Consider the following 18,855-nt stretch of genomic DNA (forward strand, 5'->3'; position numbering starts at 1 on the left):
CCCATGCAAACTTGTTGGTCACCCTAATGAGAAAGAGCACCCCTAAGAGTATCCCTTAAGACCACTTAGCTAACCAGAGCAATTATATCTTGAGGCACCCAGTACTCTTGTTCTTTTTGAAGGAAAATTCAATATCTTATTTCTCGTGTATTATCTCGTTCTTATCTTGAGAACTCACATTTTTGTATCTGAATTTTTTCAGAAAAAATATGAGCCCATATAGTTATATACAGTTGCAAGAAAAAGTATGTGAACCCTTTCGACTGATATGGATTTCTGCACAAATTGGTCATAAAATGTGATCTGATCTTTATCTAAGTCATAACAGTAGACAATCACAGTCTGCTTAAACTAATAACACACAAAGAATTAAATGTTACCATGTTTTTATTGAACATAACATGTAAACATTTACAGTGCAGGTGGCAAAAGTATGTGAACCCCTAGACTAATGACATCTCCAAGAGCTAATTGGAGTGAGGTGTCAGCCAACTGGAGTACAATCAATGAGATGAGATTGGAGGTGTTGGTTACAGCTGCCCTGCCCTATAAAAAACACACGCAAGTTCTGGGTTTGCTTTTCACAAGAAGCATTGCCTGATGTGAATTATGCCTCGCGCAAAAGAGCTCTCAGAAGACCTATGATTAAGAATTGTTGACTTGCTTAAAGCTGGAAAGGGTTATAAAAGTATCTCCAAAAGCCTTGCTGTTCATCAGTCCACGATAAGACAAATTGTCTATAAATGGAGAAAGTTCAGCACTGCTGCTACTCTCCCTAGGAGTCCTGTAAAGATGACTGCAAGAGCACAGCGCAGACTGCTCAATAAGGTTAAGAAGAATACTAGAGTGTCAGCTAAAGACTTACAAAAGTCTGTGGCATATGCTAACATCCCTGTTAGCGAATCTACGATACGTAAAACACTAAACAAGAATGGATTTCATGGAAGGATACCACAGAGGAAGCCACTGCTGTCCAAAAAAACATTGCTTCACGTTTACAGTTTGCACAAGAGCACCTGGATGTTCCACAGCAGTACTGGCAAAATATTCTGTGGACAGATGAAACCAAAGTTGAGTTGTTTAGAAGAAACACACAACACTATGTGTGGAGAAAAATAGGCACAGCATACCAACATCAAAACCTCATCCCAACTGTGAAGTATGGTGGTGGGGGCATCATGGTTTGCTGCGTCAGGGCCTGGACAGGTTGCTATCATCGAAGGAAAAATGAATTCCCAAGTTTATCAAGACATTTTGCAGGAGAACTTAAGGCCATCTGTCCACCAGCTGACGCTCAACAGAAGATGGGTGTTGCAACAGGACAACGACCCAAAGCATAGAAGTAAATCAACAACAGAATGGCTTAAACAGAAGAAAATACGCCTTCTGGAGTGGCCCAGTCAGAGTCCTGACCTCAACCCTATTTAGATGCTGTGGCATGACCTCAAGAAAGCGATTCACACCAGACATCCCAAGAATATTGCTGAACTGAAACAGTTCTGTAAAGAGGAATGGTCAAGAATTACTCCTGACCGTTGTGCACATCTGATCTGCAACTACAGGAAATGTTTGAAGTTATTGCTGCCAAAGGAGGTTCAACCAGTTATTAAACCTAAGGGCTCACATACTTTTTCCACCTGCACTGTGAATGTTTACATGGTGTGTTCAATAAAAACATGGTAACATTTAATTATTTGTGTGTTATTAGTTTAAGCAGACTGTGATTGTCTATTGTTGTGACTTAGATCACATTTTATGACCAATTTGTGCAGAAATCCATATCATTCCAAAGGGTTCACATACTTTTTCTTGCAACTGTAGCAATTTTCAGAGTAAATGGAGCATATTTGATTTGGATAGGATTGATTCAGGTCTGAATCAATTTTTTCAAGAAAGTTGCTTGTTTCTAATTCAAATATTCTGCAAAACAGAAGTGGTAGAGCCAACCAACTCCTGATTAAATTGAGCCTGGGAAAGTTCATTACTTTAGTAAATAATAGGAAGATTGTATGTGTAGATTTGTCATAATTTGATTTCATAGGTTGCATGCTCGATGCTATTGTTACTTTGGAGACTCATGTCCGCCTCTGCCCTGCTATCACAGGCAGATGGGGGTTTGCTCCAAGCACTCTGTATGTATTGGGCTAGTATTCAGTGAAACCTCTCTGTTATACTGCAAAGGATAACCATCTCTCTGCTTTTTGTTCAGTTGCTGACTGAGGTGCAGATCAACCTTTCTATTTATCCTGAGCTGTATGTTCTGCTCCCTTTGCCTGACTTTTATGTTTTTGCTTATGTACCTCTGCCTGTTCATTGCCTGTGATGTCCTCGGACCAGTTTCACGTATACGCATGAACTGTTCCTCCTCTGACCTTTGCCTGTTTCTTGACTGCAAGTAATGGCTGTTCCCTAAATGATTTGCACTAATGTCTCTAACTCATGTGGGTCAGCTGACAATGACACTGGGACTATTGCAAGAGGTAGCAGCCTGGTGGGTCTGCTACAGCGAAGGCCAGATGCCTGTACAGCGGTAAAATGGTGAAAACCAGGAGATCATTGTGTTCAGAGCAGTGCTGTGTTTCTTTTGTACGTTCCAGTGCATTGACAACATGATTTACCCTATCTACTGATTCTCCTGGCTTGACTCTTTGTCTTATTTCTTGATTAATGCCTTGTCTACTGTTTTGGCTTATACTGATTCTACTGACTTGGCTCCCTAGATTGTTTCTAGATTAACCCCTTGTGTACTGTTTTACACTTAAAAATTAAGGACCAAGAAGAATGCACATTTATCAGTACCATAAAAAGTGTAGTATACTTTTCAAAAAGTAATAATAATAAAAAAAAAAAGATTAAGCCTTTCTTGACCTGATCTAAGTGGCTCTTGGAAAGAGTCAGTCATGTCAAATTCACAGCACCATGACCCTATTACCCAATGTGTAGTCCGTTCCCAGAAACCACAAAGGCCTACAACAGAGGCACTCAAAATACAAGGCTAGCATGATACAAATCCCAACACTACTGCTGGAAAAAAAAGCATTATGAAGCTGCCAGGCACACCACGGGAAATGCCAAAGATGGTAGTTATGTATGAAGAGACAATGAAAAGAGGGAATACAGAAGGTGGAACAAACACACAGAAAATTCACTGCTCATATAGTGAACAGACTATAACTGTGGAAGCTTATCTGTTAGCAGGATTAAACAGAATTTTTCCAGGGCAACAACATTTATTCTAGAGCATCTTATGGAAACGTCTTACAATAGCTATTGTGAGGAAAGTTAATCAAAGGTTTATAGAGTAAAAAGAGAGAAAATAAGCTTTCTAGATATTTGTGCTCAGCAGTAAATGCTATTAATATTGTGCAGTGTTGCCATTCACGCTACATAAATGGCCATAGTGCAAGTATATTTGTGGAGTAAGTGCTGGCATGGAAAAAAAAATCTCAGATTCTGCATAATGCAATTATTGAATAAGAAATTCAGGGCACATTATAGTATTCCTATAGATTAATTTAAATTCAAGTTTATTAAGTGTAACTGTAAAAAAAAAAAATGCACAGGGACAGTGCTTTTAATAACTTCTATATTATACTTTATTAGGGAATTTGTTGTAATCTTATTTTTCAAAACTACCTCTAAAGGGTCCCCTTAGCAACACTGTAACTGTGCATTGTTAAGGAGAATCTGTCTTAAGTATGTACTGTATGCTGAAGACAGAGAACTGTAAAATGCAGAGGCAGGCTTCTCAGCCTGCTTCTCTGACTACCCTGCTGCCGCCTCTCTGCATATATATATAACATCTTTTACCAAATATTTTCCTAATTTTCTTATTAAAATTCCCTACCAATTTTACTAGGATTTCCTTCCTCTTTGAATTGTTACCAACACTGATTACTGGTAGCTGCACTCTCCTTTACTGCCTGGCATATTCCTAGTTCTTTTGATCTTTTGAGTTTGGTATGTCCCCTGAGGAGCCTGATATCAACTAGGCGAAAGGCGTAGGGTCTAAAAAGGACATTTTCTACAGACACTTTTTTCTATTTTATTGTACTATACATTATTTTCACATACTTTATTGGGTGGTTTTTGTCACCCCACCTGGGGCATGGCATTTGTTTGTTATTTTTGGTATTTAGACTAGTTTATGTCCTAACCTAGGGCCCTAATTCCACACTGTTGGAATTTTCTCCCTCGTGTCAGGGTCATCTAAGGGCTATCAGGAGGTATGAGACACGGGATCACAGGAAGGGCGACAGCAATACGGCCAGCATCAGGGACATTGCCCCCATTCAAGGCCTATGACTTGTCTGCCTACCTTTCTGCAATCACCAGAAAGTGTAATAGTCATCTCGCATGAGGTTTTGATTTTCTTTTTGATTATTTTTCTTTTTATTTCTAATAAGGGCGTATTGGCTTTTAATATTATATCATTAAAGGTTATGTTTTAGAAAAGTGGTGTTTCTGTAAATCCATGTTCCTAGTTGGTCATTAAGCGCAACTAAGATAAAGGAGAGAAGGGCTGCCAGTGATCAGATGTGAGTGTGCATCCAGTGATCAGATGTGAGTGTGCATTGAAGTATTTACATTATCTCACAAAAGTGAGTACACCCCTGCAATCTGCCTGTAATTCTAATTTTTTTAACTGGTGTGCAAAGAATAGCTGGAATCATGTCTGCCCATACACTACACATCGACAAAGAGAGGGTACTGTTTCTTAACTCTCTGTAACCCCCCCAGAAGCAGCAGAGCTCATGAAGGAAATTATACAGCAGAACTAAGCAGTTTAGATGTAAATCCAGAAGTAAAGTTACACACTAAATGAAATATAAACCAGCAGCAGACTCTGTGTCAGTCTCTCTGCCCTCACATTTTTGTAAATATTTTATTATAACTTTTCATGGGACAAAACTGGAAATATGACACTTTGATACAATGTAAAGAATTCAGTGTACAGCTTGTATAACAGTGTAAATTTAGGTTGCCCTCAAAATAATTCAACACAGCCATTAATGTCTAAACCGCTGGCAACAAAAGTGAATTCCTCCTCTAAGTGAAAACGAAACACACATTTAATGTTTGTGTATGTTGTATTCCCCATAACAGTGACCTCTACAGCATTCCACCCCCATAAAAGTGACCGCTACAGCCCCCCACCCCCTTAACACTAACCCTCCCACTGTGCCCCACCTCATTAAAATGTGACCTCTACAGCAGCCCACTCCCTTAACTTTAACCTTCACAGCAGCCCGCTCCTTTAACAGTGACCTCCACAACACGCCACCCGTCCCCCTAACAAGGACCTCCACAGAGGGGCATTATTGTCTATTTTTTATATTTCATTATTGTCTTTAATTGACAGTATATAAAACCTCAAAGAATTAGTATACGCTCAAGGTCATGTGAGTTACATCAGTCTCTACGACAACGTTGGCTAAGTGTCTCATTCGAAATCATATTAACTCACACATAAGCTGTCTTATATTAAGAATGTTCTTCATTGCTTATAGCAACCAATCAGAGCTCATATTAATGACCTGTAGTAAAATAGAAGATGAGCTGATTGGTTGCTATATGCAACCTGATGAATATCCAGGCTAACTGCCACAACAGCCAATAGACAATGGCTCCTGTAGTTTGGCGGTTAGGTTACTAAGCGTATTTTTGGCAAAAAATTGGAAAGCGCAGGGTGAAAATTTCCACTCAAAACATAGCCTATGACATTTTCCGAGTCACAGGAGATGGCTGTGAAAAATGTCATGATTGTAAATGCGACGGTGCGGATTGCTTTAGCGGACATACACACATACATACAGTATAGACCAAAAGTTTGGACACACCATCTCATTCAAAGAGTTTTCTTTATTTTCATGACTATGAAAATTGTAGATTCACACTGAAGGCATCAAAACTATGAATTAACACATGTGGAATTATATACATAACAAAAAAGTGTGAAACATCTGAAAATATGTCATATTCTAGGTTCTTCAAAGTAGACACCTTTTGCTTTGATTACTGCTTTGCACACTCTTGGCATTCTCTTGATGAGCTTCAAGAGGTAGTCACCTGAAATGGTCTTCCAACAGTCTTGAAGGAGTTCCCAGAGATGCTTAGCACTTGTTGGCCCTTTTGCCTTCACTCTGCTCGATTGGGTTCAGGTCCGGTGACTGTGGAGGCCAGGTCATCTGGAGCAGCACCCCATCACTCTCCTTTATGGTCAAATAGCCCTTACACAGCCTGGAGGTGTGTTTGGGGTCATTGTCCTGTTGAAAAATAAATGATGGTCCAACTAAACGCAAACCGGATGGAATAGCATGCCGCTGCAAGATGCTGTGGTAGCCATGCTGGTTCAGTATGCCTTCAATTTCAAATAGACAGTGTCTAATGTCCATTCCTAGTGTTCTTTAGCCCAAACAAGTCTCTTCTGCTTGTTGCCTGTCCTTAGCAGTGGTTTCCTAGCAGATATTCTACCATGAAGGCCTGATTCAAACAGTCTCCTCTTAACAGTCGTTCTAGAGATGTGTCTGCTGCTAGAACTCTGTGTGGCATTGACCTGGTCTCTAATCTGAGCTGCTGTTAACCTGCGATTTCTGAGGCTGGTGACTCGGATGAACTTATCCTTCACAGCAGAAGTGACTCTTGGTCTTCCTTTCCTGGGGCGGTCCGCATGTGAGCCAGTTTCTTTGTAGCGCTTGATGGTTTTTGTGACTGCGCTTGGGGACACTTTCAAAGTTTTCCCAATTTTTTGGACTGACTGACCTTCATTTCTTAAAGTAATGATGGCCACTCGTTTTTCTTTACTTAGCTGCTTTTTTCTTGCCATAATACAAATTCTAACAGTCTATTCAGTAGGACTATCAGCTGTGTATCCACCTGACTTCTCCACAACGCAACTGATGGTCCCAACCCAATTTATAAGGCAAGAAATTCCACTTATTAAACCTGACAGGGCACACCTGTGAAGTGAAAACCATTTTAGGTGACTACCTCTTGAAGCTCATCAAGAGAATGCCAAGAGTGTGCAAAGCAGTAATCAAAGCAAAAGGTGGCTACTTTGAAGAGCCTAGAATATGACATATTTTCCGTTGTTTCACACTTTTTTGTTATGTATATAATTCCACATGTGTTAATTCATAGTTTTGATGCCTTCAGTGTGAATCTACAATTTTCATAGTCATGAAAATAAAGAAAACTCTTTGAATGAGAAGGTGTGTCCAACCTTTTGGTCTGTACTGTATATATATACAGTTGTGTTCAAAATTATTCAACCCCCACTGAAATTGAGTGTTTTGGCCAGTTTGACATTGATTTTGATCATTTCAGTCATCTTGTTTACAATTAAATCAAAGAGGTACTTGTAATTCAGACAAATATAACATAATATTTATAATGAAATAACCACAAATGTATTTTCTGTGCTTACATCATTATCAGTTTTAATCAACCCCCAAGTGACATTCAATCTTAGTACTTAGTACAACATCCTTTTCCAGTTATAACAGCTTTTAAACGTGAAGCATAGCTTGACACAAGTGTCTTGCAGCAATCTAAGGGTATCTTCGCCCATTCTTTATGGGCAAAAGCCTCCAGTTCAGTCACATTCTTAGGCTTGCGTGCTGCAACTGCTTTCTTTAAGTCCCACCAGAGGTTCTCAATAGGATTTAAGTCTGGTGACTGTGATGGCCACTTCAAAATATTCCAGCCTTTAATCTGCAACCATGCTCTAGTGGACTTGGAGGTATGCTTGGGATCATTGTCCTGTTGAAAGGTCCAACGTCTCCCAAGCCTCAGGTTTGTGACAGACTGCATCACATCTTCATCCAATATCTCCTGGTACTGAAGAGAATTCATGGTACCTTGCACACGCTGAAGCTTCCCTGTACCTGTAGAAGCAAAACAGCCCCAAAGCATGATTGACCCCCCTGCCATGCTTCACAATAGGCAAGGTGTTCTTTTCTTCATAGGCCTTGTTCTTCCTCCTCCAAACATAGCATTGATCCATGGGCCCAAACAGTTCTAATTTTGTTTCATAAGTCCACAGAACACTATCCCAAAACTTTTGTGGTTTGTCCACATGACTTTTGGCATACTGCAGTCGACTCTTCTTATTCTTTGGAGACAGCAAGAAGGGGGTGCGCCTGGGAGTTCTGGCATGGAGGCCTTCATTACGCAGTATGCGCCTTATTGTCTGAGCTGAAACTTCAGTTCCTACATCTGACAAATCATTTTTCAGTTTCTCAGCAGTCACACGGGGACTTTTCTCCACTTTGCGATTCAGGTAGCGCACAGCAGTCGAAGTGAGCATCTTCTTTCTGACACGACCAGGTAGCGTTTCAACAGTGCCCTTTGCCTTGAATTTGCGAATGATGCTTCCTATGGTGTCTCTTGGTATGTTTAACATCTTTGCAATCTTCTTATAGCCATTGCCCTTCCTGTGAAGAGAAATCACCTCTTCTCTTGTCTTCCTGGACCATTCTCTTGACTTCACCATGTTTGTAAACACACCAGTAAATGTCTAGAAGGAGCTGAGTATCACAGTCCTTTTAAATCTGCCTAATTGGTGCTTATTATGCTTGATTGCTGCTCCTTGATATCCACAGGTGTTTTCAATACCTGATCGAAAACACTTGAATGAACCTCTGTTCTTAAGAGTGGTAGTCTTTAAGGGGTTGAATAATTGTGTCAATGAAGAAATCACAAAAAAAAACATTTACTACTGTATTACAAAAACAATTGATGTCATTTTAGTTGCATTTGGTTCTTTAAAAAGTCCTTGTAAGATTTCATTCTGAACACAATTACAAATGTAAACTAAATTCCCTGAAACCCTTTACAGCATTGGGGGTTGAATAATTTTGAACACAACTGTATATATATATATATATATATATATATATATATAGGAGATGAAAAAACGAGGCAGCACTTCCAGCTTTTGGTGTACGGGTGAAGACCCCAAACTTTAATCCAAGCGACGTTTCGGCCTACTCAATGAGGCCTTTATCAAGCTACATAACAGTGCAAATAACTGGGTATATATACCCACACTACAATACAAGTGAGTGACAATCAGTGGTTACACCTGTTAACAATCAAGTCACATGACCTAAGACTACATCGTCACATGGTGTTCCGACATAATAAACATAATACTTTAGCTCCTTTTTGTGCATCAAAAAGTGTTAATCTTATTCATAAGAACATAAGTGAAGTGCGCAACAGTTACAATGCATATACAATACATCAAATATAGAGGATCAAAGCCCCTTTTATACAGTGACCATTATGTGGTGCAGTACATAAAGAGTTAAAATCATCTGCTGCAGTTGCAGCTGTACCTTATTAAAAATTGGACGGAGCTCACCATCTACAGACATTCTACCTGTCCACATCACCATGCTGTCAGCGTTGGCGTCCCCCAGTCGGCAGTGCGCATGCGCCGGACCAGACGACTCCGGCCGCGCCCCCAACAGCGCCACGCCCCCACGTCACGCTCTAATGGACCGCAGCGTCATCCACCAGAGCGCACGCAGGAGCCGCAGCTGCTGTGGGAGGGAGGCCAGATCATGTGGTCCAGCGCACGTCACGTCGTAGGCGGGACCCAGCCGTCACCATGGCGATGTAAACAAGCTTAGACAGGCGGACGAGCCCAGCGCGGCCAGAGCAAATACATGCGCACAGATCCAAACATAAGAATGTGTTTGGAAATGGCCAAGGGGGAGGAAAATCGAGCCCAGCCACCAGCTCAAGCGATTATATCATCCCCCTTTGCCATCACCATCTACTTCATGTGGTGTGGCTGTTATGGGACACACTCCTCCCATCAGCATACACATATTCAAGATAGCGTGTATGTCAAGTCACTGACCCCCAATTGTGTGGTCAGTAACGCGCATACACCAACAATCAATCCGTACATTATAGAACAGTGTTGGACACATAGTGCAATCATGTAATAGTCCCAGGCCGTCTGACGTCGTCCCGTATGTCTCCACACGTAGTTTCAATACCAAATCCATATCCAAAGGATTAGGGTGGCTCCATCCAATACCAAGATAAAAGTTCATCAAGCTAATCAAAACATCCTGGAAAAAGAGGAAATACAGTGTCAGTATATAAAGATAGTATATTCAGAAAGCGTGCACTGTTATGTTTCTCCTACACCAGACTCAACGATCAAGAACCCCCCACGTAGATGAGCACCACACATATCTCCCTTATCCATATAGTTCCCATCTACACTCAGCATTGAGGCCATCTGGCTTCAGTGTGTGTAATCTGTGTATCCACAGGATCTCACGTTGCTTCAACAATTTTTCCCTATTTCCTCCCCTTTTAAGTGGGGGGATGTGGTCAATGACCCTAAATTTAAGATCCTTCTCTTTGTGTCCCGCTTCAACAAAATGTTTGGGCACCGGGAGATCTCTCCTCTTCTGACGGATCGAGTACCTGTGATAGTTCATTCTGGTCTTGACCTCGCAAATAGTTTCCCCTACATAAAGGAGATTGCAGGGGCAAGACAAGAGGTATACCACGAATGAACTATCACAGGTCAGAAAATGTCTGATTTCAAACTGGGTATTCAGTACCGGATGTAAGAATTTGTCCCCTTTCAGCATATAATTGCAATTAACACAGTTTAAACATGGGTAACACCCATTTTTCTTGCGGCCTATATAGGTTTGAACGGGGGCCTTACCCCCGGTAACATCTGCTCTCACAAGTTTGTCCTTCAGACTATCAGCTCTCCTATACGACATCAGGGGGGGCACAGCAAACTCCTTCACCTTTTTAAAGCTACTGTAGCTAGAGCTAAAGTATTATGTTTATTATGTCGGAACACCATGTGACGATGTAGTCTTAGGTCATGTGACTTGATTGTTAACAGGTGTAACCACTGATTGTCACTCACTTGTATTGTAGTGTGGGTATATATACCCAGTTATTTGCACTGTTATGTAGCTTGATAAAGGCCTCATTGAGTAGGCCGAAACGTCGCTTGGATTAAAGTTTGGGGTCTTCACCCGTACACCAAAAGCTGGAAGTGCTGCCTCGTTTTTTCATCTCCTGTATACCGTGGAGGAGTGGCCTGCCTCTGTGGGGATTTGCACCCAGTCCACTGGCTCTGACTGTGCTGCTGCACTATTTGTATTTTATATATATATATATATATATATATATATAATTTTTAGGCTTAGGAGAGATGAAAAGAGCAATCATAGTCAGGAACAAACTACATAGTTAAGAAATATTTAGAAACCCCTTGAGCACCAGGAAATCTTGTCACAAGCCTGCCTAGAAAAAAGAGTAATTTTAAGGGTTATTGAGAGTATACAAGCTTAGATTCTAGAGCTATCTACAGTGTGGGATTAGTTCAAGTAAGAGACTTGAGAGACTTGCCATAATTTAGATAGCTCTGTAAAGCAGAATGTTGCCTGTTGCCATAAAATTTTGGTTTTCGTTGGGTGCTGTTCGTTGTGTTCAAATTAATGCTTAGCAACTCAATTTCAAGCCTGAAATAAAAACTCAAAAAAAAATTCCCAAAACAGTCCCCAAATGTGGTCTCCAGTCATGATTATACTATCCTTGATAGCAGCATTCAACATTCAGTATATCCTGGTAAAAATGCCTACCTCACTCTTCCAAGGACGCTCCCTGCAGTCGATTGTGCTAAACCAGCTCTAAATATTATTTTGCCTTGTGATTGCCCAGGAAGTCTCAAACCATAGGGACAAAGGATCAGGATAATAAAAAAACTGAAGATGAGATAAAAATGAAATCAGAAAATAGGCCAGGGGTTAAGAGGTTGGACAACAAGTATCAATTTACAAATCCAAAGGAGCTTGATAAAGGCAGAATCAAGGGACAAGGCTAAAGTTTAGCTCTCAGTCAGGATAACATTAAGTAAAATATACAGTAGTGGCTTAATGATAGTACCTGAATCCTCAGGTAATTTACCCTTAAAGGGATTATGCCATGATTTATGTAAAAATAATAATAATGAAAATCAGACATCATATAGTACATGACAATCTCTCGCTAACATATCTAGAACAAAGCCTGTACCTCAGAGGGATCCAGAGATCTCCACATTTATTGCTTTGATTGTTCTGCTAGGTTTATCTCAGGCTTGCAGCTCAGGGGTCATGTTCTTTCTGCTGTAGCTCTTTCCCTGTAATTGTAATACCCTAAAGTGGTGTTACTATTCTTTCACCATGCTACTGTCTTTTATTGCAAACACCAATGTAATTCTTGTATTTATTTCCACATCCTTCACAAGTGTGCATTGATATTATTATGCAATTGTTATGTTCATGTAATATGCCTGGTTCACCAGCAGGTGGCAGCATATACGGCAGAGAGAGAGAGAGACATATACTTAGATAGAATGGAACTTACCCTTCCATTCCCCCCCCCCCCCCCCTTTGTGCAGAAGTGAGCCAGTCCTGCTTTTACCAGAAGGGAGGGACAGCAGTTCTAGAGAGTTCTAGTTTTGTCTAGACAGTGAAGTGTAAGCCTGGGCAGGGTCACAGCCAGACCTGCCTATAACAGCCAGTGCAGGCTAAGCTATGCTTGCCATGGAATCAGATGTATGGAAGATATAGCAACCAGAGGAAAGTGTTCTTCAGTTGCCAGAAGATATAGCAGCCAGAAAAGTGTTCTTCGGCTGGAGCAGGAACCACAAAAGGGAAGTAGCTTGCAGAGCACCAAGACTCCATGCTAATTTACTTTACTGAGTGTCAGGAGGGGGACAACAGCAAAATGGACCCCAATCCAAGGATACCAGAACCGACCAAAAGTCCAGTAACCAGACCAAAACAGAGTTTAGTACAGCAAAGAGGAAGAAAGCAGAGTTATTAAGCAAGCCTGCCAGCCCAGCAAAGAAAGAGAGAAAACACAGTTACCACGTTTGCCTGCCTGTTTATGCCTGCTGGAACCAAGAGAAAGCCTGAATATAGGATAAGCCTGAATATTTCTGGAAACAAGTTTACCCAAATAAAGCTGCTGTTAAAGTTTACCAAGGCCTAATGCAACTATTTCCCTTTATTTGCTTCAGAGCTTAAGCCTGGGGTTCTGCTGTATCCAGGAAGAAGCACCATGACACATATAGGCCACACCACACGGCATTCCACTAAATCTGGGACGCGATAGGGCCCTGGGGGGGCGGCGCTTTGCATAACTGACACAACTTGATGATAAATGAAGATTTAAAGGGAACCTGTCATGTGGATATTTGATTATAATCTAACTAATATACAATCATTAACTACTAAAAAGTACCTTAGATGTATTCACTTACTGGTGTCACAGATGGTTACCTCATAATATACCCACAAAGATGCCACATGCTAATGAGCTGATTTGAGTCCAGCGTGATGACAGTGAGTCCAGCGTTTTTTTTTATTCAGAGCTGTAGCCACTCCCCTGCCCACCTGCTGCTGATTCATATGGAAAATAACTGTCAATCAGTCATGATTATACTATACTGTCAATCAGCAGCAGGTGGGCGGGAAGAGTCAGGAGCTCATAAATATTCATGACTCATCATTATTAGCTGGAGCTTTTTAATACAAGATGTTTGCAGATTGACTGGGTCAATTAAAGAAAGTGACCCAGCATTTTGCTAAGAGAATCAGTCACTTATTTATGTTGCCCTTAGTTAGGACACCATAAAACTGGTGACAGGTTCCCTTTAAACTGAGCACGTGCAACCACCTCAGTGGGGTGGATGGAGAAATAAGGGGAAAAAAATGAATTTTTAATTACGTGCAATTACAAAAGTATTCAGTTACTGGTACTGGTTTGAAAAAACTAGATTACTTTTCATATCACAACCCCTTTAAAGGAATTTTTTAAGGACTCACCTTAATTACACATTATTTCCCTGCAAAACAAAGTTTGTAATATTCAAACCTTTAAGAAGTTGCATAGATTGGCCTACCACTAGTGTTGAGCGAATCAAAGTGTCTGAATTGGACTTCGATCCGAATTTCAGGCAAAATTTGATTCGCCACAAAGCCGAATTTCCTCATGAATCGTGGTAACGAATCGATTTTCCCTGAAATTTGATTTAAAAAATCATACTCACCTCATCTGCTTGAGCGCGATGAGCCCGCCTCCTCCATTTTGATTGAAGATCCTGAGTGAAATCTCGTGCACAGCGCTGCGTGAGATTTAGCTCTGGATGTTTAATCAGGATGAAGGCAGAGAGCTCTTCGTGATCAAATGGATGAGGTGAGTATGATTTTATTTTAATTTTTTTAAATTATAGACCTTAAATATTAATGTCAGATGCAGCAATCAGCACTGAATGCGTCATCTGAGGGGTACATTGGCTGCGGGTGGGCTTGATATAATTGTACCCACTACTTATAAACAAATGCGCTTCGTGACCAAGTAATTCTTCACAAAGAAAAAATGTTAGTAAAATTTGGCAAAGCAGCTGAATCAAATTTTCAGGAACTTATCTGAACATTACCTACCAGGCACCCGGTCACATTGTGCTTCTCTACAAAAAATTTAGCTTCCACCAATGTCATGAACTTTATCAGATTTCCAACCTGGATAATGGATGGGACGATATATCTGCTGTAGAAGAGGCCAGAACCATTTCTTGGGCATGTGCAGATGAGTAGAGATGTCGCGAACATAAAATTTTCAGTTTGCGAACGGCGAACGCAAATTTTCGCAAATGTTCGCGAATGGGCGTACCGGGCGAACCGCCATTGACTTTAATGGGCAGGCAAGTTTTAAAACCCACAGGGACTCTTTCTGGCCACAATAGTGAAGGAAAAGTTTTTTCAAGGGCACGAACAACTGGACTGTGGCATGCCGGAGTGGGATCCATGGCAAAACTCCCATGGAAAATTACGTAGTTGACGCAGAGTCGGGTTTTAATCCATAAAGGGCATAAATCACCTAACATTCCTAAATTGTTTGGAATAATGTGCTTTAAAACATCAAGTATGATGTTGTATCGATCAGGTAGTGTAACGGTTACGCCCGCTTCATAGTGACAGACCAAACTCCCTGTTTAACGCACCGCAAACAACCGCAAACAGTCCATTTGCACAACCGCAAACTCCCCATTTGCACAAGGTTGGATACCAAGCTAGCCATGTCCCGTTCCTTGTCCTCACTGATGTCATTGAAGGTCTCTTCCTCCACCCAGCCACGTACAACTCCAAGGGTCCCCGAAAGGTGACAACAAGCCCCCTGGGACGCCTGCTGTGTTTGGTCTTCCACCTCCTCAAAGCCACCTTCCTCCTCTGACTCCTCTTCTTCAGACTCCTCTCTCTGCGTTGCCTCACTTTGCGTTATTATAAGGTGTGTTAAGTAGTAGTATTCCTATAAGTTTAATCCCTGTTACGTCCCCTATCAGGGGACGTGTATATGGCATCGATTTTAGGAACCGGGAGATGGAAAAAGATGCTTGGTCGGTCCTCCTACTTCAAATTTGGGGCACTGCGCGTGCAATCGAATGTGCCACCAGATATGAGCGGCGTGTTAAGTAGTACTATTCTTATCAGTTTAATCCCTGTTACGTCCCCTATCAGGGGAAGTGTATATGGCATCGATTTTAGGAACCGGGAGACGGAAAAAGACGCTTGGTCGGTCCTCCTACTTCAAATTTGGGGCACTGCGCGTGCAATCGAATGTGCCACCAGATATGAGCGGCGTGTTAAGTAGTACTATTCTTATCAGTTTAATCCCTGTTACGTCCCCTATCAGGGGACATGTATATGGCATCGATTTTAGGAACCGGGAGATGGAAAAAGATGCTTGGTCGGTCCTCCTACTTCAAATTTGGGGCACTGCGCGTGCAATCGAATGTGCCACCAGATATGAGCGGCGTGTTAAGTAGTACTATTCTTATCAGTTTAATCCCTGTTACGTCCCCTATCAGGGGAAGTGTATATGGCATCGATTTTAGGAACCGGGAGACGGAAAAAGACGCTTGGTCGGTCCTCCTACTTCAAATTTGGGGCACTGCGCGTGCAATCGAATGTGCCACCAGATATGAGCGGCGTGTTAAGTAGTACTATTCTTATCAGTTTAATCCCTGTTACGTCCCCTATCAGGGGACATGTATATGGCATCGATTTTAGGAACCGGGAGATGGAAAAAGATGCTTGGTCGGTCCTCCTACTTCAAATTTGGGGCACTGCGCGTGCAATCGAATGTGCCACCAGATATGAGCGGCGTGTTAAGTAGTACTATTCTTATCAGTTTAATCCCTGTTACGTCCCCTATCAGGGGACGTGTATATGGCATCTATTTTAGGAACCGGGAGATGGAAAAAGACGCTTGGCCGGTCCTCCTACTTCAAATTTGGGGCACTGTGCGTGCGCTGTGTAATGTACGTGCAATCCCAATATGTGTGGTGTGTTAAGTAGTACTATTCCTATCAGTTTAATCCCTGTTACGTCCCCTATCAGGGGACGTGTATGGAATAGATTTTAGACAACCACAAAGAATTGTCAATAGTTGACACACTCATGACATAAATTGTATTCCTCTATGCGTCAATCTTAGTGTAGTGATGACTGTGCTTGTGCGCACGTTTGGGAGATTACAGGCGATGGGGGTTTTCAAAGCCTATGGTCGTGCTGAGGTAGTTAAGTGACAGTTAAGTGACCCAGAAAACAATGATTTTGCAGTGTGGGCCCATTGTTGGCCTAGTAGGCTTTAATGATCACCTTAGATGATCACAAAGAAAATTAATGTTTTTTCTATGCAAAATTATCCAGCCGATCGCTTTTGATCTGTTCACAATGAAGTAACGACCTTATCATCTGGGAGGTGCCAACATTGCCATTGCCAACACACTCATAGAGGTGGTCGCTTCATTGTGATACGCAAGCCCCTTCACCACAACAAGGTAACGATCACGAAGGAGAATTGACACATGTATGTGCCTTTTTTTGTTTGGTTTTTGAAGCCACAGTGCAGCACCAGAGGCCAGAAAAATTAGGCATGTACACATGCCTGAAACACTAGGCACTGTTGCAGCAGCTGCTGTAGCAGCGGCCAGAAAAATGGATGTTTCCCAGGCGGAAAGTGCCCTAAAACACTGAGGCTTGAACCCTAATTGGTGGCGGATAAGTCACGCAAGTCATCCGGCATTCAGAGATAAAATACAGAAGTGTGTGGACCATTTTTAGCCCAAGGCAGCTCATCTCAGTCATTAGGTCTTTTTTAGTTGAATGTATTGCCCACTGTCAGTCCCTTCGGGATCCATCCCTCATTCATCTTAATAAAGGTGAGGTAATCTAGACTTTTTTGACCTAGGCGACTTCTCTTCTCAGTGACAATACCTCCTGCTGCACTGAAGGTCCTTTCTGACAGGACACTTGAAGCGGGGCAGGCCAGAAGTTCTATCGCAAATTGGGATAGCCCAGGCCACAGGTCAAGCCTGCACACCCAGTAGTCAAGGAGTTCATCGCTCCTCAGAGTGTCAATATCTGCAGTTAAGGCGAGGTAGTCTGCTACCTGTTGGTCAAGTCGTTCTCTGAGCGTGGACCCAGAAGGGCTGTGGCGATTGGCGATGCGTAGGACTTAAAAAGCTCCGCCTGTCCTCCATCAACAACACTTCTGTAAAGCGTCCTGTCCTTGCCGGCGTGGTCGTGGTAGGAGGAGGATTAATTTCACCTCTTCCCCTGTTAGATTCCCGTTGTGCTGTGACATCACCCTTATACGCTGTGTAAAGCATACTTTTTAATTTATTTTGGAACTGCTGCATCCTATCCGACTTCCGGTAATTCTGTAACATTTCAGGCACTTTCTGCTTATACCGGGGGTCTAGTAGCGTGGCCACCCAGTACAGGTCGTTCTCCTTCAGCCTTTTTATACGAGGGTCCCTCAACAGGCACAACAGCATGAAAGACCCTATTTGCACAAGGTTGGATGCCGAGCTACTCATGTCCCGTCCCTCGTCCTCACTGATCTCACTAAGGTCTGTTATTCCCCCCAGCCACGTACAACACCATGGGTACCAGATAGGTGACAACGAGCACCCTGGGATGCCTGCTGTGGTTGGTCTTCCTCCTCCTCAAAGCCACATTCCTCCTCTGACTCCTCTTTGAGGAAGAGGAGTCAGAGGAGGAATGTGGCAGAAGAGGACTCCTCTTCCAGCGTTGCCGCAGGTCCAGCAAGCGATGCTGATAAGACTGTTTCTGGTGGTGATGATGGTGACCACAACTCTTCCTCTTCACGCTCATCTACGTCCTGATCCAGCACTCTTCGCAGGGCACGCTCCAGGAAGAAAACAAATGGGATAATGTCGCTGATGGTGCCTTCGGTGCGACTGACTAGGTTTGTCACCTCCTCAAAAGGATGCATGAGCCTACAGGCATTGCGCATGAGCGTCCAGTAACGTGGCAAAACAATTCCCAGCTCCGCAGAGGCTGTCCTAGCACCCTGGTCATACAAATACTCGTTGACAGGCTTTTTCTTTGTTGGAGCAGGCGGTCGAACATTAGGAGTGTTTTGAATTCCAATGTGTCGGGCTGTCGCAAATCAAGCGCCTCACTGGCATGTTGTTTCGGCGCTAAATGTCTGAAAAGTGCGCCATGGCCGTGTAGGAACGCCTGAAATGGCCACACACCTTTCTGGCCTGCTTGAGGATGTCCTGTAAGCTTGGGTACTTATGCACAAAGTGTTGTACGATCAGATTACACATGTGCCATGCACGGCACATGTGTCAACTTGCCCAAATTCAATGCTGCCAACAAATTGCTTCCGTTTTCACACACCACTTTGCCGATCTCCATTTGGTGTGGAGTCAGCCACTGATCCTCCTGTGCGTTCAGGTCGGACAGGAGTGCTGGTCCAGTGTGACTCTCTGCTTTC

The sequence above is a fragment of the Bufo gargarizans genome, chromosome 9 (genome assembly GCF_014858855.1).
Source record: "Bufo gargarizans isolate SCDJY-AF-19 chromosome 9, ASM1485885v1, whole genome shotgun sequence".
Taxonomy (NCBI): Eukaryota; Metazoa; Chordata; class Amphibia; order Anura; family Bufonidae; genus Bufo; species Bufo gargarizans.